The sequence below is a fragment of the Sus scrofa genome, chromosome 15 (assembly GCF_000003025.6).
Source record: "Sus scrofa isolate TJ Tabasco breed Duroc chromosome 15, Sscrofa11.1, whole genome shotgun sequence".
NCBI classification, from domain to species: Eukaryota; Metazoa; Chordata; class Mammalia; order Artiodactyla; family Suidae; genus Sus; species Sus scrofa.
The window spans coordinates 119,769,699-119,795,334 of NC_010457.5; positions in this window are offsets into that span (position 1 = coordinate 119,769,699).

The window sequence follows — 25,636 nt, forward strand, 5'->3', positions numbered from 1 at the left end:
AACAGAGTACATCTCCAGAACAGGGCCAAATTCTGGGCAAGTTGGCCTACCTTTCTCTGAGGGATTTCAGGGACCTTTCTGAGCAGGCTGAGGAAGATTGACCACATAAAGGAAGTATGCGAGTCCCCTCCAGATCTCCAAATGCCCTTCTGCTCTGATCCAGGTGCTTGTCTATGGCTAGAGCTAGGGAGGGGTCACTGGGCATTTTCCAGGGACCAAAAGAGCCACCTGCTCCTTGGCCAATTTCTGGAGGACAAGAGGACAAACAGTACCCATTTCCCCCTAGGAAGGCCACCAAATGGACCCAACCTAATGCTTGCCTATTCTTGCTGTGTGTTCTTGCTGAGTAATAGTGCTTATTAAAATGCAGATTCTTAAGTACTTTGAACCAAATTAGAATTTCCAAAGGTAGGACCTAGGAATCTGGATTTTAACCACTCCCCCTAGATAATTCTGATAGAGTCCTATTTCAGAATCCTAGCTCCAGAGAATACCAAAGAATGTCCTTCTCTCCACAGGAAGGTACAGACAGATGGCTGAGTGGGACTCGGCCATCTATTGCCAACTTAAGAGCCTCTTATTGCAGAGCCCCTTATACATGCTGTGGGCCAAGCAGAAACCACTATGGCCCACCTGTTCTCTTAGGGCCATGCAGTATATGGACAAGAGATGAGGCGGTAGGGGAGACAGGCCTTCAGACAAGTCCCCTCCAGATCTCCAAAATACAACTCGATACTAGAGATGTAAGGAGAAATGACTAAATATGATGGACCATTATGGAATGCTGTGTAATAAGGAGCTGGAAAAGAACATGATCTTAGGAAACACACAGACTTGAATTTTAGTCGCCACTCCACCACTTACTAACTGGATTCCTGGGGGCCTCAGTTTCCTATTTTTATACAGTGGACTGAACCCTCAGGGACTCATGAAAATCAAACAAATTATTGTATCCAGAACAGATCCTGGCATAGAACAGGTACGTAGTGACCTCCAGCCCCTTCCTTCTTGCCCTGGGACTTACTAATAATGATACTCTGTCTGCCAGGATGCCACCGAGACAAAAATGGTATCTTATCAGTGGTTATGTGAACTTGCAGTTGTCAAGGATAATAACATATTCATCTAGTTGTCTGAAAAAAAGCAGATTTTGTTTTATTTCCCATTGTTAGACCAAAAATAAGACTCCATCCTCTACGGATCTTGGGGGCTATTTGTTTTGGTCCTTCCAAGAGTTCTGGATTCCTGGGAGTGGCATGTCCTGAAGACAGAATACCCTGTTTTCCCAGCGGGACTGTGGTCCTCCAGGCTGCTCCTCCCCCACAGAGGGGTCCAGCATGACCTGGGAGAGAGGCCAGCATCCCTTCTCAAGGGACATATCAGTCCAAGATGCCAGGGCAAACAGCCTTGTTGTTTGTTTGCTGTCAGCTGAGTCTATTCTGTTTACAAAGTGCTTTCCAATGTGTGACCAACAGCATGATGATATCCACTTAGAGATGGTGGTGCCCTCTGAATGTCCCTCTCCCTCAGCCCCCCCCCACCAAATTTTTGCTCAAACATCACCTTCTCAGGGAGGCCTGTCCCACCGCCCTGTGAAAACTGTAATCTGTCCACCTCTGAGCGCTCCTCATCTTTCTTAGCCTCATCTTTCTTAGCTCCATTCCTTCACGGTTTCTTTTGCTCCCCCATGCAGCAGCCTTGAGCATACCCCCTGCAGACCAGCCACTCCAGGCAGCACAGCCAAGGGCCTGCCTCCAAGTTCATCACTGCATTAGCGCTGAGACCTTCCACTGGTGGTTCCCGGCCAGTGACCCAGGACCACAAGGAGACAATGGGACTCCTGAAGTCCAGCTTTGGCTTGAGGACTCTCCGATGACCTTTGGCAAACCAAGATGCTTCCAACAACCTCTCTCCCTACCCAGGGGCAGACTTGCAAGAGGCCCCAGGGCTCCACCAAGCCTTCTCTGGCAGCCCCCCTATTTTCCCTCACACAGGCATTTCCTCTAAGGAACTCCTCACATGTCCAGTCCTGATTTTGGCATTTGCTTCTCAGAAGACCAGACTAACACGCTATAGCATTTATCTACTAATACACTAAATCCTTTGCTTGTGATACTTATTTTATCATCTCCATGCATAAGAAGGCAGATTTTTTTCAACTACTCTGTTCGTTGATGTATCTCAGGCACCTAGAAGGTGACATTTAATGAATATTAATTAAATAAATGATGTCAATTTTACATATAGGAAAATGAGACTCAGAGAAGTTATGTGACTGTCCCAAGTTTTTCAGCTGGGAAGTGATGAAGCTGGATTTAGAATTCCAGCCTTCTGGATTTCTTCACTCTTCCCTCAATATCTCCAGTCTTCTTTTCCTCTCCTCTCACGCATCTCTCATTTGTTCTCTATTTCTCTTTATTTCTCTATTGATGGTGTCATTCTCCTTGTCCATCTCCTCCTCATGATATAGGTTACCTCTCCAATGCTCAGTCTGTGGTGTATGGTGGGTATGTGCACTGTGTTGAGTGTGTGTTGGGGGGGAATAGTGTGTGTTTGTGGAGTGTGTGTGTATGTGAGCATGTGGTATGTGTATGTAGGTCTGTGGTGTGGATGTAGTGAGTATATGTGGTGTGAGGTAAGTGTGTGCCTATGTAGTATTTGGTGGGTGTGGTGTGGTGTTTATGTGTGTGGTGAGTGTACGTAGTGTGGTGTGGGAGTGGTCAGGGGGGTTGTGTCTTCGGTGTGTGTGTATGTAAGTGTGTGGTGTATGTTTATGGTGAGGAGGAAGGGTACTGTAACTATGGGGGTGGGTGTGCTGGGTGTGTGTGTGTGGTATGTGGTGTGTGAATATGTGTGTTGTGTGTATGGTCTGGGTGGGTGTGTCGTAGGGTGACTGTGTGTGTGTGTGTGGTAGGTATGTACATGGTACAGGGTGGATGTGGGGTGGTATGTGTGTTTGATGGTTGTATGTAGTTTGGTGTGTGTGTGTGTGTGTGTGTTTATGGTGTGGTGTGTGTGTGGTGAGGGGGAGGGGTAGTGGGAGTCTGTGGGGGGGTAGGTGAGTGTATGTGGTATGTGGCAGGTGTGGTGTGGTGTGTGTATGTGGTGGGTGTATGCAGTGTGGTATGGGTGTGGTGAGGTGTATTGTGTGTTTTGTGTGTGTGTATGTATGTAGGTGTGTGGTGAGTGTGTGTATGTGGTGCGGTGGTGTGTGTGGTGAGGGGGAGGGGTAGTATGATTGTGGGGGTGACTGGTATGTGGTGGGTGCGGTATGGTGTGTGGTGTGGTGGGTGTATGCAGTGTGGTGTGGGTGTGGTGAGGTGAATTGTGTGTTTGGTGTGTGTGTATATGTGGGTGTGTGGTGAGTGCGTGTGGCATGGTGGTGTGTGGTGAGGAGGAGGGGAAGTGTGAGTGTGTGGTGGGTGTGTGCTGGATGTGTGTCCACAATGGCTGAGGTGAACTGGTGTGTCAGGGATGAGAAACTCAGGAAGGGGAGGGAGTTGGAACATGAATAGAAACTAAAGGCAGCCAGGAAGGTGCGGGACTGGCAAAGATTCCAGGAGAAGGGGAAAGACAGCAGGAGGGAAGGAGAAAAGAGAGACTCTAGATCAAATGTCACTGAGGGGCAGTGGAATGGGCGGGACCCGGCCCTGCTACTCACTGGCTTTGTGACCTTGGCTCTCAGTCCCTTAACCTCTGTGAGCATCAGTTCCTTCACTGAATTATCACCTCCACTTTAGGAATGCTCTTCACAGCAGTAAAGAAGGAACAAATGAAACTGTGGGTGGGGAAGTGCTTCGTTAAGTGGAAACAAATAAGAGCATCCTGAAGGAAGGACGAACAGGCCTGAGGGACATAAGAAGCACCGCCAGGTCTGGGGTCTACCCCTGGCTCTCCTCTGGCCCCCAGATGCTTCTGCCCATTTGAGTGGTTAGGGAGAGGAAATACTTCAGCCTGTGGGATTTGAGCAGCAAAGGATTTCCGGACAGTGAGTGTGGGAGAAGTGAAGGAACAGGTGCCTGGGCAGATCCAGGGTCGCCTTCCTGGAGTGTGGGATTGATTTCCATGTGTCCAGGGTGATTTATGTGAGGTCCTGAGTGCACACCTGGGAGGGGATTGCATCAGGCTCCTGAGGACAGCAGGCAATGAGTGGCACCCAGGAGAGGGAAACGGGTCCCCCACAACACCTGCAGGAAGAGGCCAAACACCAGCCCACAGCACTGTGAGGGCCCAAACTGTGCCAGACCTCTGCCAGGACCACGAGGGACAAAGAGGACTTGGCACCCGCCCGGGACCCTTCCCAGACCCTAAGGAGGAAAGCAGGAGGATGGAGAGAACTGGTGTCACGATTGTCCCTTTACAATCACATGGGGTGACAAAATGCAAAGCCTTGTCCACTCCATCCTGTCCAGCCTGACCCATGTCAAAGGTCACAGCATGCATTCTAAGGGGCCTGCTGCTACCTGACTCCTGATTCGGCAGAAAATGCTGTTCCTCATCAAGAGCCCCAGGAATTTTCCACTGATCTACGTTACTCCCTGGATCCACTCCAAGGCTGGGAATCCTGTAATCAGGGAGATGGAGAGAAAACTCTGCCTGTGACTCGCTGAGTGACAGAGATGATGAAAAAATGGACCACATTCTCCCTAAAAGGAGGCAAGAAGAAGGGGCTCCAGGATGGCGTTGACACCCAGGCTACCGTGGCTGTGCTTGCTCGCACACCAACTGCCCACCACCCAGTGGGCCCCCCACCTGTGCTGGGGGGCATCTTCCAAGAGCAGCACCCCTTCCTCACTGCTGCTGTGAGCCTTCGCTCCCTCAGAGGGCTGTGAGGCTGATGGAAAGAAATCCAAGTTTGAGAAAACGTTTTGCAAAATGGAAAGGAACTGTGCAAGGCGAAACTAGTCTTTAGCATTATCTGAATCTGCTCTTCCAAGCCCATCTAAGGGAAACAACCCAGGGGTGGGCCAGGTGACCCAGCTTGCCTTTGATACTATGTTATATGGAGTGAGTCACTTCCCCTTTCTGAGCATGTGATTTCTCCAAGTCTCAATCTTCTCAGCTGGACAATAGGGGAGGGACAGACAATTTGGGGTGTCTCTCGAAGCTCAGACACGTTGGATCCTATTCACACCTCCCAGGTAAGAGTGGGGACACCTTGCCAGATCATCATGGCAGAAGGAATGCAAGATTGCAGGAAACTTGGAGGCTTGTCCAGGCTCTACCACCAGTGCCAGTGGGTTCTCCTAGCCCCAGTGCTTTTCTCTAACCAACAAGGTCAGGGGGCTCATGGCTCTCCAAGTTCACTGCCAGCCTCAACAGCCCAGCACCCAACGGCACCAGCCCCTCCTAGAGTGTGGGGCCAGCACAGCCCAGGTACAGTCCTAGAAGCTCAACTGCAGTGTCTTTTATCCAGTAGCCTCATGACTGTCCATTCTCAGCTCCACTCTAGATTGGGGACAAGATACCCAGGCACAAAGCAAAGCCAAGAGCCTGCCTCTCCACCACCCACCCCCCCCCCGCCCACGCCAACTCACTCCATGCTCTCCCTGCCCAGTGTTCACTCCAATGGGGCAGATGCCAGAAAACAGATGAAAAATTACTTTCTCCAGCTTTAGTGTTACCAAACCTCATCCTCTTCCACCATTGCCGAATAGAAACTCGGAGACAGAGTTTTGGGTGAAGGAGAAAAAAAAATGGCTTTTATTGCTTTGCCAGGCAAAGGAGGCCACAACAGGCTAATGCCTTAAAGATTATGCTCTCCTTTGGAAGAGAATAGGAAGTGGTTTTATAGTTTGGGAGTAGAATATAGGGCCACAGACAAGGATCAGAGTAAAGACAAGCTTGCATTGTTTTCAGAGCTGGTGTTTAGTGGCTCCAGGACTGATTCTGGTAGTCCTTCTTTGCAGAATGAAGAATGCTCCATCAGGTAGTTAACATCTTCCATTTGCTGGGGGTTTTAGTTCTGCAGAAGAGCTCAAAGATATTGCTATGTATATTCCTGTGAGGGAACCAGGAAACTGCCCCAAAGCTGCTCTATTGTCTCATGACTGCTCCTCCCTGGTCTCTGCATCCCCTCCTGTCCCTCATTAGCAACTGCTTGAACCTGCCCTTTGAAACTCAGGGAAGGTCATGGAGGCTGAGGTTTATTCCCTAGAAATAGGAAATTGGGGACACAGAAAGGCTTGTGTGCCCAGGAGCCCCAAAGGACATTACCACTTGCAAGTTTGCTCCCCTCAGGACCCTCAAGGGAGCATCAAATCTTCTTTCTCTTTCTCTGCATCTTCTCTGAGGGTGAAAATAGAATCAATAGTTCTCTGGATTTGGGGAGGTGGGAGGTGGGGGAAGTGGCACAAATTGCTCGGTGGAGAAGGGCACGGGTGTGCCCGTCATCCTGGAGATTAATCCAGGCAGTTGTTGATGAGGACCTGGGAGGAAGTCCCTGCACTGCCTGGACATCAGCCCGGGCATCTGAGCCAGAGCAGAACCAGAGAAAGCACAGCAATGGAGCCCATGGTGGGCCTGGGGGAATTTTGTTCTGCTGAGTCAGAGACTTGTGGAATTCCATGAGTCTTTAGAGCTCACTCCACACAGGAACCTCCAGTTTCCCCATCTGCAGGTCCTTTGACTCTGCTTGACCCCCTCCACAGGCAGGGAGCTCATGACCCCACAAGACAGGAAGATAGCTCTGGATGATAAACATCCCTCCATGGACTGAACCAAAATTGCCTCCAAGGAGCCTGAGAAGTGTCCTGTGGAGTTTTATAGAATAAAATGTCTGAAAGACCACTCCCTCCCTTCCTCCTCCTTCACCTCCACGGCTAGGGCATTACACGTGAGCCAGGATACCCCTCCTCTGTAACTCTACTCAGCAGCGGCTCTGCAGCAGCAAGTGCAAAGAGCAATAACAACACAGGGAAGCCTAAGGTGCCCTTGGCCTCTGGCATTCTAATTCTCTGACCAGTGAGGAAGCACAACTAGCCAGACTAGATGTATTTAACCTAAAAGGTGAGCTCTGCCCCCAGCCCCATGCTCTGCCCTCCTGTCCTTGTCTAGTTTTTGCCCTGTCCTTTCACTCAGGGAAAGTCATCAAGGAGGTGGAGTAATAGAGGGAAACAATGATCAAGATGGAACCAAATTCTGGATTCTGGTCGTCTCCATCTGCCAAAAATAGCAAATGAACTCAGTAACTGTGTGACCTTCATAAAGCTAACGCCCCTCTTTGGCACTGTGACTCACGTCCATCTATGGGGTTTGACTCAGGATCACGGTGTCTGATAGACCTACCTTCTAATTGGGAGGAGGTAAGCGTTGCTGAGCTCCTCCCTGGAAGTGAAGAGTGGTCCCATCTCCGCCACCCCATCTAGATGAGGCCTGGGGGCTGGGGTGGTCTCGGATCTCTCTGAGAAGGTCTCCACATAATCAGAGAGCAAAGCTTGGTCTTAAGTGAGAGCCCAGGGTCCCCACACTGTGAAATGAGTGCAGGGACAGGCGCCAAGCTACTAGGAGGGCTCAGAAGGAGGACAGCCTCTATAGGTATCTTGGAGACCCGCTGGGGCGCATTATCAGCCCGCATGGGTTAACATATGCTATGGTAAAGTGGACAGCAGGGACTGGCAAATCCGAAGCCCCGTAGTGACCGGGAGGCCAGCATGACCGCAGCACCATGCTCTCGCATCAAGATGCCACGAGGGCATGTTTCACCGGATGGCGGCTTTATTTGCAGATCCTGGCTCCTGCTGGGCCCTCCTCCACCTTCCTGAGCTGTAAGTACAAAAATGACTCAAACCGAGACAGTGTTTTTCATCTAAACAGTCTAAATTCAACACAGACATCACCATCCCCATTGAATTCCCCAGCCCTTGCAGCCATTCCTAACCTGCCTCACCAGGGACACTGAAGGTCCCTTCCCTGTTCAGGGCCCCATCATAGAAGGGGGAGCAGAAGAATGGTCTCACATGAGCACATGGCTACTTCCTCTGATGATGCCACAAGCTCTGAAAGACCTTCCTGGTAGAACTGTCCTCCTTGCTGGCTTGTCACAATGAGATAAACAGTCCTCTCCCAATTTGTAAATGCAATTTACAACCACCCCTCCCCCCACGCTCAGTCCTATGTTTGGGTCCACGGTCCTCCCTACTTCCATGAGTCAAGCCTGGCCAGTCAAAGTCTTGGTGATGGCACATGACCCAAAACAGGCCAAAGAGACTCAGGACAAGAGCTTCCGGATGAAACTGTGCCAAAAAGACACTGGCCACTGGGGATGCTCAGCTGCTGTTACCTAAGCTGAGAACTTTGTCCTTGCCATCACCATAAAGAGGAGGCTTCCTGAGGATGAAGTCAGAGCAGAATGGAGTGAAGTGATAGAGAGACAGATTCTCAATGCCATGGTTGAGTGTCTGGATCCAGCCAGAGCTGAAGTGTTTTTCCCTCTGAACATTAGATCTCTGGGCTGAGAGGAGAAAGGGCTGAGGCTGTTCCCATTATCCTTCCCAGCACCCCTGTGTTAGAAAATGAGCCCCACTCTTCCTTCCCAACAGGCAATCACTAAATAATCGGAGTCATCAACCCCAGCCCAGAGCAGATGGCAGAAAGGACCTCCTGAAGAGCAGAGACTGTGGGAGGGCATAGGGAATGAATTTAAAGAATGAAGCAGGATGAATTTTGGAGTCTGGCAAATTTCTCTAGCTATGAAACCACTGACAAGTTTTTATGTGTATTGGGGGAGGAAACTTTGTGTTTAATAATACAAGTAATTCATAAATACACCATTGTAAAAAATTTTAACTTCACACACACACACAGAGAGAATAAATCCTGAAAAAACCCTTTGACCCTACCTTATCTTACTATCTCAATCCCACTTCCTTCCCTGGAGGTAATTTATACTGCATATCCTTCCTTTTTTTTTTTTTTCCGCTTCTTTTTTAGGGCTACACCCACGGCATATGGAAGTTCCCAGGCTACGGGTCAAATCGGAGCTACCACTACGACACTACACCACAGCCACAGCAATGCCAGATCCCCAACCCACTGAAAGAGGCCAGGGATCAAACCTGCATCCTCATGGATACTAGTCAGATTCATTTCCACTGCACCACAGTGTAAACTCCCAAACTTTTTTATTTGGATTTCTATAAAAGCAGGTACACCCACATACATGGGTAGTTTTATTTTCTTTCTTAAGTACAGAAATCATATCATACTATGCATTCACCACATCATTACTTAGTCCTGGGCACAGTGAGAAAATATTTCCCAGCTTCCCTTGCAATTAATTTGGGAACGTGTAACTGAGTTACAGCAATGGGAGTGTGAGCAGATGTCACATGTTACTTCTAGTCTCAGGCAGTCCTGATTGGTAATGCTTTCTTAAGGCTATCTGTTTTTCATCCCCACGCTACCAGTAAAAGATTCAGAGACTATGGGATTACAAAATGGAGATGGCACGGGTTTCAGGTCTTGCTTGGAAGAAAGCCACACCAGAGAGTCAACTGGCCTACACTGGACAGATGGCAACACAAGCAAGAAATAAACTTGGTAGTCTTGAGACTCTGAGATTTTGGTGTTTATGTTACTGAAGAATAGCCTAGCCTATCTTAATACAAATTAAAATCACACTCTAGCTATGGTGCTGCTTGTTTTCTTTTTAACAGTATGGATACTCACATCGTTTATCTCTTCATCAGGATAACCTAGAGCCATTGTGGGGGGATTAACAAAGAGAATGTAATTTCTCCAGAACTCAAATAATCCTTTCCTCTTCCTCTTCTGCATGCCTTCCTTCTGCACCAGTTAATATTCTGAAAGAAGCTTGAAACATTGGGGGTTTGTAATCCCACTTGGGAAGCAAAATAGTCTATACTTTGAGATGCTCTATGATTTCCATGTCCCCATAATATCTTCTTTGCTCGAACATCATAGGACCAAAAATGCTACCACTAACTACATATTCCTTTGAACCTGGACCTACAAATACTTCAGGAAATTTAACACTCGAAACCTCATTTAGTTAAGTGGGGATCAGTGGTCCATGCTGAGAAAGTGATAACAGGGTGTGGGGTAGGTAACAAGAACCTCAAGATAAGAGGAGAGCTGAAAGAGCAAAAAGTTCTTTGATTCTTCACAGTTCTATTTCTTAAAAAAAAAAGCACATTTTTTTCCAGTGGAGCTCTAGTGTTTGTTACAGTCTGTTGTTTTCTAATTCTTGGAAAAGTGGTCACCCGCATAGGGAATCCCTGACAACACTCCATTAGCCAGAGTGTCCAAGTAACCAAAAGGCCCCAGGGATGTTCAGTTGGGAAGCATAATGATGATGAATCCTGTCCATATTGTTTATGATTTAACAACTGGTTTATTATGTAGGATGTTCTGGGTCACTCCTGGGAAACTATTTAAACAAATATTCCGAAGTTAAATGATCTAATAGAGCAAGTGTTGTCAGGTTCTTGGACGAGAACCATGACCTAAAGCTATTCATAGATTCTTAGAATTGGAGGGTACTTTCAATATGACCTAATAAGATCCCTCTATTATAGTAGTGAATAAACTGAGGCCTAGAGAAGTTAAGGAACTTGCCCAAGGTCAAAATTTGCGTTCTTCACACATACTCTTGCTACCAAAGGACATCTCTGACATCTCCCTGGTGTTATGGAAAGAACACTGGAATATGAGTCACAAGACCTGTTTCTAATGTAGGCTCTGCGACTCAGCAGTGTGTGCTTGGCCAAGAGATGTAACATTTCTGAACTGGGTCCACCATAAGGCTTTTCGTAGCCTGCCAGTTATATGGCTCCCTTTGGAGAAAAATGGCTTCATGCCATCATCACCTGCAAAAATTGTTCAAGCATTGAGCAAAATCAACCCTGACACCTTGTCACAAACTTTCTGGCCAGGGAAAGGAGAGCAATCAAAGGCAACCACATGTCATCTGAGCATGGGAAGGACCCATGACCTTAGAGTTGGAACAGCATAAAATCTACCCAGTAAGCACACAGGTATTGGAAGTCCCTTTGGGACGTTTAAATTGTAGGCCTAGTGAATTTGTTTGGGTATCTCTCTGGCATCTCTCACTCTTCTCTTTCCTAGGAGACTCAAGTTTTGTTCAAGCATCCATCCTCCCTCACTTGTCCTACATGTCTTCAGATGTGGATTCCGGATACACTAACCCAACCATCACAGTCTGTGTTTGGTTCAAGAACTCAGGTTTAAGCCAGTCAGCACATGGCATTCCCCTAACAGCTATTATTTGTTCAGAAATGGACTTCAGTTGGCCAACCAAGTAGAAGGGAATAACTTTCCATCCATGCTGGGGAAGGGTATTTATTCCATACTTTCCTTATCTGCCTGTATGTGAAATAAAAAATAGTATAGCTCCTTGGGCCACTGCTGGCAGCCACCTCGAAGCTATAAGGGAAACTGCCTGAGCCAAGACCAACCCTTGGAGGGGAAAAGAGCTGAGCAAATCACAGATAAATGGAGCCAGACAAGCACATCTTGTCTAGAGTCCATCCCACCTCTAGACTTTCTGTATGAGAAATTTTAAATGTCTTACAAGAATGAGACTCTTTCTGTTTCTTGAAGCTGGAAACATCCTAACCAATGGATGAGGGAAATTAAAATGCACACAAAAGAAGGCAAGTCCCTGGAAAGCATAGGCTACCCTAAATGTGGTTGAAAGATTGCTCCAGCGTCATTTCTTATAGTCCTAGAAGCACAGGGCTCCGTGGACTGTGATGCTGGAGAGACCATATTCCATGCTACTCTACAGACTGTTGTACAGTCTGTTGAAACAAACCCAGGAGCATGCCATTTGACCTAGTGTGGCACTGATTTTACTGCCTTTGAGGAGCCTGGCCAACATAGTCTCTAGTCCTCAGTTTCTATCTGTGAAACAGAGTTGATGACACTCATTCAACTACCTTCATAGTCTACCTGATAAGTCTTTGGCCATTTGAAAAACTTCATCCATTTTTCTTCTACTCATCCTCTGTCTAATCCCCTGTATCAACTAAGAGCAGGTCATATGTGGAGGGAAGGCTTGGGATGAAATGTAGTGGTGATGGATGGATAGATAGATAGATAGATAGATAGATAGATAGATAGATAGATAGATAGATAGATAGATGATAGATAGATAGATAGAAGGGCATCATCAACATTCTGCCTCAGCCTCAGCCTGATGACCCTTTGCAGGATGGACCTAGGGCACCAGTCTTTGCCATGCATCTGCTGCCAGTCATTTTGGCCTTTGAAACTCCATGCATCCTACCTTGGGCATCTTCCAGGGGCTAAGATGGTGCTGGAATGCAGCAAGTCACTTCTACTCCTTCCCTGAGAACTCCTGCCAGGTACAGACTAGGCCAGATTCTAAGAATGGGATCCCCCCTAAGTGGGAGGGACACATCAAATTGCACTGTCTGCAACTCCTGCTTCCCTCCCCCATCAATGAACACCTCAGCTGGGAGCCGCCGGGTAACAGCAAACACAGAAGGCAACTTTGTAAGGAATAAGTGAACCAACAAAATTGCATGATGCAGCGTGAGAGGTCAGACAGGCCACCTCCTCTTCACCAAGGATGTGTGAGGCAATTACTTTTCATTGACCAACCCCTTTTCCATGAGACAAGGATGCCATACCCCAAATATCTTTTTCATTCCCTTGGGACAAGATATGACAGCATTGAGATGCTTTATCTGAAAAACAAGGAGGTTTGACTAGAGAATCATTGAAGTCCCTTCAGACCGCATATGCTTGGTTATAACATCATTTAGAAAGGCATTCATGAGGCTCTTAGAATTGAAGATGAGAGCCAAGCCCATTCTCTCTAGCTTCAGCATCCTCAGCTCTTCCGTGGAGCCCTACCTATCTCCCAAGGTCTACTCAGAGTTGAAGGAGACGAGTAGATGTGGGAAATGAAGGATAATCATTTCTGACTCATTTTCTATTTGAGTAGTTTGGAAATATTTCCTGGTGTCGGTCTGTCTGTCCCTATCTATCTGCCTATCTATCTATCCATCCGTCTGTTTCCTATCTTCCTCTCTCTGCCTTCAGTGAGCATGAAAAGGGGTTGACTTTCTGCTCTGGTCACCCCTCCATGTTTTTCTCTCCAATCTCATTATTTTCAGGAACTCTTTCATGGCCTCTTTCCAGTTGGAAAACAGAACCCAGCCCTTCAGAAATTATCCCTGCCTGCAAAGAACAGCCTCTGCTGGCACCCTAGGGTTGTAACTCTCCCACGATGCTGTCCCCCCCAGGTGTCCTGTCCCTGGAAGAGTTGTGCCAGTATTAAGACAGGACCTGCAGTTCAGCTGCAGGTCACAGAGGGCCCCACACCACCCTATGGGCTGTGTAGGCTCTGGGGGAGCCTTTCTGCCCCCTATCAGGGATCAGGGTGCTCTTGTCAGCCAGCTCCACCTGGCTCCTGATCTGCCTTGGAATACATGCATGGGCCAGAGGGGGCAATGGCCCATGAAGCTGAGAAAACGTCTGCTCCTCTTCCCATTCTCCCCTTTTCTCTCTTTTCAGCTTTAGCAAAATAAAGTTCAAGTAAGGGTCAGGGAAAGGGGGCTGCTAATGGGGCTCAGATTTCAGACACAAGAATTGGGAGGCTATTTCTGGGCCTCTGTTTAAAGGCATCATATAGGACATTTTCTTACTCCCAGAAATCACATGCCATGTACTTCTATGTGCCAGGCTCTGGGTCAAGGGCCAGGGGACACCAGGATGGATCCCACAAAGCCTAGAGCAAGGGGACAGACCTAGTCATTGTGACAAAACTGCTAACAGTGGTACACGGCATGTTCCATGAGAGCTCCTGAGAGGTAGTAGCAGCTACAAAATATTTCAGAGGCTACTTGGACTTGCAATCATGCTAGTAAAATTGTCATAGTAGGCAGGAGTTGTGTCTGATTTTCATCTAATCATACAAACTTCATACAAAACTTCAGACACACGATGGACATAGATATGGAGAATGAGAAAGAATACTTTCCATTGGAATGATCCTGAGGAACAAAAATACTAAGACCTACAATCATAGTACATACTCGATTCTCTCTTCCTAGCTTCCCCTCCTACTCCTAGGCCCAGCCTAGCCAAAGGCCCATTTGCACTAGCCCTCGCCAAATTATAAAAAGTTTGTGGGAGTTCCCGTTGTAGCTCAGCAGGTTCAGAATCGGACTAGTATCCATGAGGATGGGGGTTTGATCCCTGGCCTCACTCTGTAGGTTAAGGATCCCTCGTTACCACAAGCTGCGGTGTAGGTCACAGATTCAGCTCGGATCTGGTGCTGCCATGGCTGTGGTGCAGGCTGGCAGCTGCAGCTCCGATTCAACCCCTAGCCTGAGAACCTCCATATGCCTCAACTGTGGCCCTAAAAAGCAAAAGAAGAAAAAAAGAAAGAAAAACATATGTAACTTTGTCAGTTAAACCCAGTGTTATAACTTTGTCAGTTAAACCCAACATCTTCCAAATGTGTTTAACCAGAAAACTCTGCATGTATGCAGCACTCATTGACTACATAATGCATTGTCATCTGCAGAAAAGCCTTGGGAAATGCTCCCTTGGGACATTATTTCTAGGAGGAACAATAATAGCTTTTATTCATTTAACCCTAGGGTTTTTCCAAGTGTTTTAACAAATACACTCTCACCTTATAATATTTGAAGCTTTCAAACTATCTTTCACATTCCTTCTTTCACCTCCTTTGAACAGAATCCCAAGAGATTTGAGTTTTGTTGGTCTCTCTCAGAAAGCTAACACCCCGTCTATCTTTTTTTCAGATCAGAAGGGTGAAATATTATGCTACTTAAAAAAAGAGAGAGAGAAATCCTTTTCTCCTAACAGATTTTATCGGTTTCTAGGAATTACTTAAAATGTGCTTACAATAGTAAATGTCAAAGATTAACACTTTGCAACTCTCTTAAGAGGTCTCCTCCCTGACATCTATTCTGATACAAACTGCTTTCTGCTAAGGATTACTTTACAAGGAACACAATTAATTTCAAGTAAAACATTTTTAAAAGAAAATGAGAGCTTTGTTTTTTTATTAATAGAGCATTTTAATGGCTAAATGACTTCCCCTCCCAGAAATATTTCCATTCAAAAACAGAGTTTTTGCTTAACTCAAAGGAACGGCTCTGGAACTTAGGGTTGCAGGCTGTCAGCGGAATATCTGGGGAGATGAGGGATGTTAATTTTATCCCTCAAATCTCCTCACAGAGGCAACTGCCATCAATCAGGTTTGTTCTGATCATTCCTACCCTTTCTATCTCCTTCTGAATTCCTGGAATGCATGGACATTTAAACTTGAACTGGTATGAATCCTGGCTCCATCAGTATCATTGGATACTTTTTCTTAAACTACCTTTATCTCAGTTTCTTTATCATTCATTATAAAATAACACTGTTTAATAACACTGTGGTTTTGCAAGGATAAAACTGGAACTGATGCAAAGCATCTAGCACCCCACCTGACACATAGCAGGCACTCAGAAATACAAGGACCTGGATCAACATTTGCCTTGGCAAATTGCAGGCAAAAGAGTCAACCAGGAGCCAAATGCTACTGCAGTGTGTCCAAGAGCATGGCCTCTGAGATCTCTGTTCAACACGGAAAAGTGGGTAAAGGTTTGTCTTCTCTCCCTATGTAAACACAAGAGAAGATTCAGTAAGACCACTGGCTCACCACCCAGCCCCATTTCTCTGGCACTGAATCCCATTCATGCCACAATGATAGCTGTTCTAGGCCACATTTGGGACCCTGACCCTTGGGAAGGGAGATTCATGGAGCCCTCTTTACTTCTCCTTTGCAGCCATGGACACAAAACCACAAAGGAGAGGGGGCACTGTGGGAGGTTTAGTAGACTTGAATGGGGCACAGAACCAGGAAGACAACCCAGTCTTAGCCAAAATGCCAAGTTCAGTTACCGGAATAAAAAACCGTCCTAAAGCCGAAGGCCCAGGGCTCACCATCTGGAAATGGAAAACCACTACCAAGAAGCTGCTGTGGGCCAAAGCACCACTGGCTCTCAAAAGAAGCCAGACTACACCAGTTAAGGCTTGATTTCTTCCTTTCACTGCCCCTTCTCTAATCCTTAAAAAGATCAAAGGCTTTTGGTCCCAAATCCTGACTGAATGCACAGGAAAGGGGAAGGGATTGCTGTCACCAGCGTGGAGTTGTCCCAACCTCCCTCCTCAATGGCTTTGCCCTGCAGCTGGGGGCCAAAGCCCACCAGAGCTACTTTGCTCCTGTGGTTCCCCAGAGGCTTGTAGCTATGTGGACAAAGCATGCAGATCAGTGAGAGGGTGCATCCACTGGGGACTGCTTCCTCCCACCAGCCCTCTACCCTGCGTCCCCCAGCCCAAGAGAGAAGCTCTCCTCCTCTCTCCATGCTTCTCCAGGAATCTTCCACGGGTGGTCTCAGGTGTCACCTGCAACCAGAGCTCCTGTCTGGCCTGCAGGGCTTTGCACGGTCCCTGAACCCAGGGCACCCCAGACCCCGACCAGACAGCTGAAAGGCCTGGTGTTGCAGACAGGAGGACAATGGGGCTGCTGGGCTGAAAGCATTCCAGTCTCCCACGTTCAGTAGGAAGGGCTGTGTGGTGGGGAGGCAAGGTCATTAATGCTGATGGTTTATGTTTTCCCAAGCCAGCATTCCTCATAAACAGCTGTGTTTATACAAAACTGGAGGAGAGGGAGCGAAAGGACAATGTCCTAAGGATGACATCATTCTGTCTTGTCGGCTTCGACTCCCACCATTGTCGACAGGAGTGGTGGGGGCGATGAAAGTTGCACGGGGCTAGTGGATGTGCTTGGTGTGATGCGTGCCGAGTGTTTTTACATGCATGTGTTTATTAGAGATATAATTTTCCTACTCTCCACTCCACTCACTCCCAGAGCATCCTAATACATTTTCAGAATACTGTTTTCCCCAGAACGGCACCCTCTGAAGAAGGCTAGATTTAGGGGGCTCATGTTCAGTCCTTCTAATCTCTTTAACAATCCCCTCCCCCCCCCCACCCCCGACATCGAAGCAAAGCCTAACGGGAGGCAGAGTCATTAAAGTGAATTAAAATGCATCCAAGGAGAGATTAGCCCCCAAAGCCATTCCCATATCAGACAAAGGCCCCTTTCATGCAGACTCCAGCCGCTGGGAGTCCTGTAAGCAGAGATTAGGGAACAAATTCTCAGAACCTGGAAGCACTGGCTCCTTGGGAGATGGGCCAATGCAACCTACTCTGGCGGGACCTTAAGAATCCAGCTTCTGCTTAAGCTACATTTGGCTTCTTAAGATTATGGGGTGTGTGGGGGGGTGCTCCACGGGTGCAAATATATCCCCTTTTCATTGAGCCAGATCTGCCCCTAACACAATTCAGATGAATAATTCACCCTTTTTTATATTTTGCCAGAGGATGTGATGTGATAATTCTGCAACCTCATGCCTCAGGGTCTCAGGTGGTAAGTACTTCCACCAGCAGTTTAAGCACAGTCTTTTCTTCTTCTTCTTCTTCTTCTTCTTCTTCTTCTTCTCATTATTATTATTATTATTAGAGAGAGTATAGTTGATTTGCATTGTTGTGTCAATTTCGTCATAGAGATCCAGTCATACATATATATACATTCTTTTCCTCATACCATCTTCCATCATGTTCAGAGTCCCTTCTGAGCTCCAGAATCTCACCTGCAGCTAACTGACTGTCTGTTTTGTGTCAGGCTGAGTGTTGCATGGTGTGGATGCAAAGAGATGGCTAGACTATTGTCAAGGCACTTGCTATTTGTTTGCAAAAGACAGATATGTTAATAGTGAGTGCGATTAAATATTGTATGGACCTAGCGAAGGATGTCTGTAAAGATGCAGGAAGGATATCAAAGGTAGTCATTTCTACGTCTAGAAGGTACAGGAAAATTTCCTAGTAAAGGTGATACATGAGCCAAGTCTTGAACAAGGAGAATATGTTCACTAGATAAACTTGGGCTGGGGACAGAGACAAGGAAGGAGGGAGAACATTCCAGGCAGACAGTGTGCAGCATAGCTAAAGTCATCGGATCATGAGAGAGCATGTTGCTGAGTAGCCTCCAAGGCTTCTTCCCTAGAAGAGCAGAACATCTAAAGAGCCAAGTTGCAAGAGATGAAATGAGAGATGGATGGGGATCAGATTATAAAGTGCTTCAGGAGTTCCCCTTGTGGCTCAGTGGAAATAAATCTGACTAGCATCCTTGAGGACACAGGTTCAATCCCTGGCCTCGCTCAGTGGGTTAAGGATTTGGCATTGCTGTGAGCTGTGGTGTAGGTTGCAGCCCTGGCTCAGATCCTGTGTTGCTGTGGCTGTGGGGTAGGCCAGTGGCTACAGCTCCAATTCAACCCTAGCCTAGGAACATCCATATGCCATGGGTGTGGCCCTAAAAAGACAAAAGAATTAAATAAATTTTTAAAAATAAAATAAAGGGCTTTGTGTGCCAATCTGAGGAGCTTCAAAAAATGTAGTCTTCCAGCTGCAGAGCTGTTGAGAAATTTTAAGCAGAGGCATACATTTTAGAGCGATCACTCTGGGAGGTGTCCAAGGCTGGAGGCAGGGAGACCAGCAAAAAAAAAGTTATTTCAAGAACCCCAAAAAAATAAAAATAAAAAATAAAAAAGAACCCAAAGAAGAGGGAGTTCCCACTGTGGCTCAGTGGATTATGAACCTGTTTAGCATCCATGAGAATGCAGGTTCGATCTCTGACCTCACTCAGTGGGTTAAGGATCCGGCATTGCCATGAGCTGTGATAAAGGTCACAGATGCAGTTTGAATTCAGAGTTGTTGTGGCTATGACTTCCACATGCTGCAGGTGCAGCCCTCAAAATCAAAGCAAAGTAAGAAAAACAAGAAAGAAAGAGCCCAGAGAAGAGTTGGTGAGGATTGATTGAATGGGTGGTAGTGACAAAACAGGTTGGAGAGGAGTAATATATATATATATACGAGACACGGTAAAGAGAGGGGGAAAAAATGGAAGAACTGGCTTTAATCAGATAAGTGGTGGGGAAATGGAGGAATCGGGAATGACTCCAAGGCTTGGCAGCTAGATGATGTAATGTCAGTTCCCAAAACAGAGGTGTCCAGGGAAGACGGCTGTTGGGAGAAAACAACTGTCACGCCTTGAGCACCATCTCAGCCTCACCTCTGACAGCAGCCAAGACTTCAGCTGCCCGTCCTAGATGGCTTCTACCACTTTTGAGCAGATGCAATCTCACGTCCAACCTGTGCCCCTTCCTAGGGGCTCTTTGCAAGGGGCTTCTCTGGCCTGCAGTGGCTCAAATGCCTGAGGGATCCACCAGGCACTCACAAGAAGTACAGGAGAATTAACACCTGCTGAGCACTTAGTGGTGGACGGGAGCCGATTAACACCTGGTGAGCACTCGGCAGAGGATGAGAGCCAATCAAAAAATGCTTCCTTTTCTCAGAAGGTCCCAGAAGATGGATCACGCAGTTGCCCGTGGCCAGCTAGGTTATCCATCTTTGTATCGGTTCTCCCTCCCTGTTTCATTCTCCTTTTCCCTCACTTGTCTTCAGGGTCATTTTCCCACATACTATTCACATGTGGGATGGTTAATTTTACCGATCAACTTGGTTGGGCTACAGTGCTCAGACACGTGGCCAAACTTTTTCTGGCCATTTCTGAAAGGATGTTTTTGGATGAGATTAATATTAACTCTGTGGATTCTGAGTAAAACATATCACCCTTCATCATGTAGGTGGGCCTCATGCAATCAGTTGAGGGGTGATATAGAATAAAAGACAAGACTGCCCTCTCCCAAGCAAGAGGGAATTCTGCCAGCAGACGGCCTTTAGATTTGAAGAGCAACATCAGCTCTTCCTGGGTCTCCAGCCTGATGGCCACCCTGCAGGTTTTGGACTTTCCAGGCTGCATGGTGGCATGAACTAATTTCTTAAAAGACATGTATTTCTAAATACACATCCTGTTTGTTCTGTTTTTCTGAAGAACCCTAACCCAATACCTAAGTTTCTGTCTCAGCAGCTTCTTTCTGCAGAACCCAGTTTAAGAGAGGGGGATGATGCTGACCTTGAGATTACTGAGGGAGAAGGAGGTGAACAGGGATATCCAGCTGAGTGCCGACAGGAGGAATGTGAATTTAGGAATCACCCACATGAAAAGTGGTACTTGAAGCCATAAAGATGGACAGAGGGAAAAGAGAGATGACATAGACCCTTTAATGACTCGAAATACCATGTTAAATGTCTGTCTTCACCCAACATGAATAAACTCAGCTGCTCTGTACAAACTTACTCCAATATTTTGAGAGAAGGATTTTTTAAAAAAGAGGAAATCTCATTAAAATACATAAAAGTACCATTACATCCATAAAATATGAATACATACATGGATCTCACCAGGGTCACAGTTTCGACCTGAAGTGTTTAAAAACATTTGCAAACTTTCAGCCAGTCTTCTACCTGAAATCATGTGATCTGCAGCCACGAGATTACAGTGGTCACACGGGGATTTATCTTAGTCTCTATCTCTTTTTTATATTAGTCATATCTTTCTGGCCTCCAAAGCAGTGGAAGGCATGTCTTTGTCTTCTGGTAGAGAATTCTTTTTTATTTTAATCTAACCCCTACTCCAAGGCTCCTCAAAAGCAGTATCTCTCACAATGGCCTGGTGGTGTCCTGGCAAGGACTTGTGTGGGAATGGCTACACTGACTGGGGTTCTAGCTCCCATCACTGGCTCATCCTCTGGCAACTCTGGGCACGTTGCTTCCCTCCTCTGGCCTCAGTCTTCTCACACAGGAAATAGGGGGTGAACCAGATGCTCCTTCAGTCCCTTTTACATCTAGCATCCTGGCCTTCTAAGATACCACATTGTATTACTCCCAGTGTATCACTCCCTTCTGGGGAAGCTTGGGGTAACTTCTATTATGCTCTCCTCCTCACCACTGGCTTTCAGGTCCTTTGATCAGCTGATCACCATGTACTCAACCCAACACACGCACCCTACACACACACACACACACACACACACACACACACACACACACCTCACACACTCCACACAAACTTCTATGCTTGCTATTCCTAGGTCTGGATCCAACTCATTCCCCACCCTCTACATGGTCTTGCCTCCTCTCTTCATTTTCACCTGCATAGGAAGTTTCTAGAACAGGCTGCAGATGCAAAAACTCAGGGAGAAGGGAGAAGTAACAAGTATGCTAATGAATATCTAATTAAGATTTCCCCCAACCTACCCCTTTAAACATGGAAAAGCCATTTGTCTTTTATGTTTTATTTAGCTACTTCATCAGCCTTCAGGGAAATCCCTTTTCTTATTTCATTCTTGGAGGAATCTTGACTCAGGTTCATCTTTTAATTATTTGTACTTATTTTAACATCTGTGCACATTCTGCAGCCTTTGACCGAAAACCTACGTTCCCAGGCCAAGAAGCTCGCTGGTAATGTTCAGAAGGGAAGGAAGCCATTCCTTCCAGCATCATGGCTCAATGACATGGTCAACCTCGGAACATGTCCAGGGCCAGACCAAAGAGCTCATTGGTCCCTGATCACCTCATCTGAAAAAGATCACTTTTCCAGTTTCTATCTCAGTCCATTGTTTTCTTCTTTCACAGCAAAGATATGCTTTTACACTTTTGTTGCATTATCTATTACCTGGCTTCTCTGCTAGACTGCAAGACTCTTATGGAAACGTATATTTCGAACCACTGCATCCTTGACGTCCAGCACAATGTGTGGCATATAATAGATGTTCAATAAATGCTTCTTGAATGTCAAATCATGAAACAGCTGGACCAAAAATGCAAGACTTTAAATCTTAATGACAGAATTAACAACCCTCAAGTTTCAGCTGTTCTTTCACTTGAAGATGAAAAAAATGAAAATGGGCTAAAAAACATCCAAGTTATGAGGGTCATGAGACTCTGGAGCAAGTTGAAATAGATGAAAAGGAACTGACTTAAAAGCCAGGAAATATGAGTTCAAATACCAGCTATTTCTTGATCAATATATAACCTTGAGCAAGTATCCTATTCTCACAAGGTTTTTATTTCCTATAAATGAGGAAATTGTACCCAAGCTGTATTTTTTTGAGGTTTTTTAGCAGTAGAACATCATTTTTATAGAGTAGATCAAAGTAGCATTTCATCATCATACAATATTTCCTAAATTCACATGCATAATATTTACCTGATATTTATACAAACCATGAGACTGATCAGACTGTATTGATGAATACAAAAGCATCATATCCAGAGCAATGAATAAAAGCTGACACCTGTGCTAAATTTAATTACATAGTCTCAAAATTCAGATTCACACAGATAAATGGGTTAAAAATGTTTAGCATCAGACAAACAGTTATGATTTCTAGTACATGCTTAAAAGAGTAACCTAGTAAGGCAGAGACTGGTAAGCTGATAGACTACATTTCCCACAGTTCCTCACATTTGGTGTGGCCACATGAAAGATTTCCAGCCAATATCATGTGTGTGGAGGATGAGTACAGACCCCTAAAAATCTCTGACACACAATCTGTTATGTTCTTTGCCCTTCTGCTGCCTCAATGCAAAGGAACACGGAAAACTCATAAGTCCTGGGTGAAAGATGATGGAGCCACAAAATGGAAGGAGCCTGGGTCCTGACATCTCTGCTCAAAAGACAGCTGCCCAGAATTCAGAAATACCAATTTTAGGCTTTATTATTCCAATGCAATTGACTTATTGTGTATTTTTTTAACAGCAACTAGCATTACTCTTACAACCTGGCAACACAAGTTAGCTTTTTGGAGTTCCCAACTGCATTAAAATGGAGTATATAATATCTCCTGTTTTTCTTAGAGCACTTAAAATAGTTTTTTTCCCCCAGAATGAGATGTGAATAAAATAAATGTTTGTGGTATCCCTGAAACTCCTTCATGAGGCCCCATGTCTTTGTGAAGCATATCTGAAAATCACTAACCAAATCCCCAGACTAGAGATCAGTACATGGGAAGAGAGCATAAACTGACTCATTGTATGTCCTCCATTGTGACCTCTGCCAAAATGCCAGATACAGGATGGTTGACAGGTTGGCTTTCTGATTACTAGACTGTCTTGTCCTTCCTGTATCATCATGCCTAGGTCCCAAAATCTGATATCAAAAAAACCAACATTTTATTGTTGCGTATTTTTCTAATTTTCCTAAAGGAAGTCATATTGCTTTTTATAAAAGAGTAAATGAACCCCTTCTTCTTCTGAAATAAAACAGCATCTAAGAAACATTAGGAGACACATATGATATCTCTAGCTTAATTGTTGCATATTTAGGGTGGTAAAGGTCTTCTTTAGAGAACTTTGGTTCTAGGATCTTATTTCTTTTAGATGTAACAACAATCATGCTAAAAATTGCCTGAACTCTCTGTCAAGCAACATTTCACATTGTTTGAAAGGTCCTCAAAGTCAAAATTAAAGCAATATTTTTCATGTGTTCTACTTAAGTCCAAGTGCATTAATGAATGGTGCTTTGATTATCTCTCTTTTACTAACAGAACAAAAATAAGAAAGACTGTTTTCTTCTACCATGGTCTCCCTCCAGGAAACATCACGCTCAGAAGCTGGGTCATGGCCACAGTGACCTCTGTACAGTCACCGAAGTTAGCGGACGCCAGGCTCATTCACAGAGCAGAAGCTCTCAGCCCTAACTTACAGGCAACACTATCCCAAGAAATTTTCCAGGCTCAAAGGAAAGCCAGTCTCTGTGATGGACAAGAAGAAAATAGCAATGCGGAAAACATTAACATTTGCCAGATTCTAAATTTATCTTAAATCAGTAATGTTTACCTCTATGGACATTACTTGCTATCAGTCTGCAGTGCATTTAAGACCTCAAAAAGCCTCCTATCAGCACAACCTGCCATGCTTAGGAGCCTCGAAGAGAGGAATCAGCCTAGAGGATAAAGACATTCAAACAGACTTCGGACTTGGGCATCCCTAATTTTGAATCCAATGCTTTGCATGGTGCTATGTGACTTTGGGCAAGTTTCATAACAACCCTGAGCCAGCCAGCAGCTTCCAACATGAAAATGGCAACTGGAGAGGAGCTCAGGATCCAATTCAGTCCAACCCTGAGGCTTCATGCTCAGCGGCAGGCCCCCAATCCCCACTCAGCCTCTCTTTGTCCATGTCTCTAAAGCTCCCCATTAAGTCTTGAACCTTTCAGATGGAGAGGCTGCTCTGTCCATGCTGGCCTGAGACTCAAAAGCCACTGATTTCTTGCCCAAGTTCTGTGGTAGGCGGGGAGAGGTTGTTTTCCTTTCTTTCTTTTTGTCTTTTTGTTTTTCTTTTGCAAAACACTCGAGAAGCTTGGGGAAAACAATCCTTGGGAGCCCCTGTGAAGATGTAACTCTAGATGGCCTCCCAGCTGGGCCAGGCCTGCCAAGTGTCAGGCTGGAGACCACAAAAAGAAGGAGGGTTTCCGCACAAAGGAGGCATGGGTCTCTGGGAGTAGATGATCCAAGGTTGAACCAAAATAAACTTGTCATAGTGTGAATGCTGGGACAGGCAAAACTGACTCCCAAGACATAAGACCTCCCATCCCCTGAGCCAGAACTAGAAATCAGTGCTTGGGGAGAGAGTGTGAAACAGCTCAGGTCTACCCTCCACTGTGCAGATGTGGCTTCTGCCAAAATGCTAGATGTGGATGGCTGACAGGTTGGCTTTCTGACCATTAGACTGTCTTGTCCCTTCTGTTGCATCACGCTTGGGTCCCAAGGTCTGACAGTGGGGGAAAAAAAAGTAATTTACTGCACTCCCCTTCTGGAGGGGTTAGGTCCATTTCTATTTCTCAAGACAGTCTCTGTACAGGACTCATTTTATTTTCTCTCCAGATTTGCTTGGCCCCACCTGCCACTGGAGCTGGGTTGCCTGCTTAAGTGGAGAGTCTTGGCTACTACCTACATCACCTTGTCTTCTAAAACTGCCAGCCGACTGAGCCTCCCCGCAGGGCAGGAGTTGGGTTTTAGCGTGGCCTTCAACTTGCCTGTTCTGGGGTGAGTGTTTGGTGGTTATGGAGCCTCAGCAACTCTAGCACTCAGGTCTGACCCAGCTGGATTCATGGAAGCGCTTCCTTCCCCGGGAGCTGCCTTTAGGGGAAAGTTGAAAATTCGGCATTGTGAGAGGCAAATGATATAAGGGATCTAGCCCATAAATTCTGCCTTTCTCTCTCCAGAGTAGAGTCTGCAAGGGGCTGTTCGAAGATTGTCCAGAGCTGCTCATTATATTCTATCTAAAGATTTCCCCTGTGCCCAGAGGACCCTCTGCAAGTCTTCTTGCAAGGCTGGGGCCAACTCCTCATGCACCACTTTGCATTTTCTAACCCTCCTTCCCTGCCTCATCTTCTTTAACCCTTATACTCATTGCCCTGGATTGCATTCTCCAAAAACAGGTTAGCATGTTTGACTTGGGCTCTATGTCCTAAAGAGTCTAGCCTGAAACAGTCCTCATTAGAATTTCTCTCTCCAGCTGGAGGAATTAATGTAAGCAGACTGCCCCCACCCACTTAGCTGTTCTATTTCCTCCTTCAAATCGTATGCCTCCCAAATGGAAGTGGTGTGGTACATCTTTCCAGCCATTATGCCAATTTATG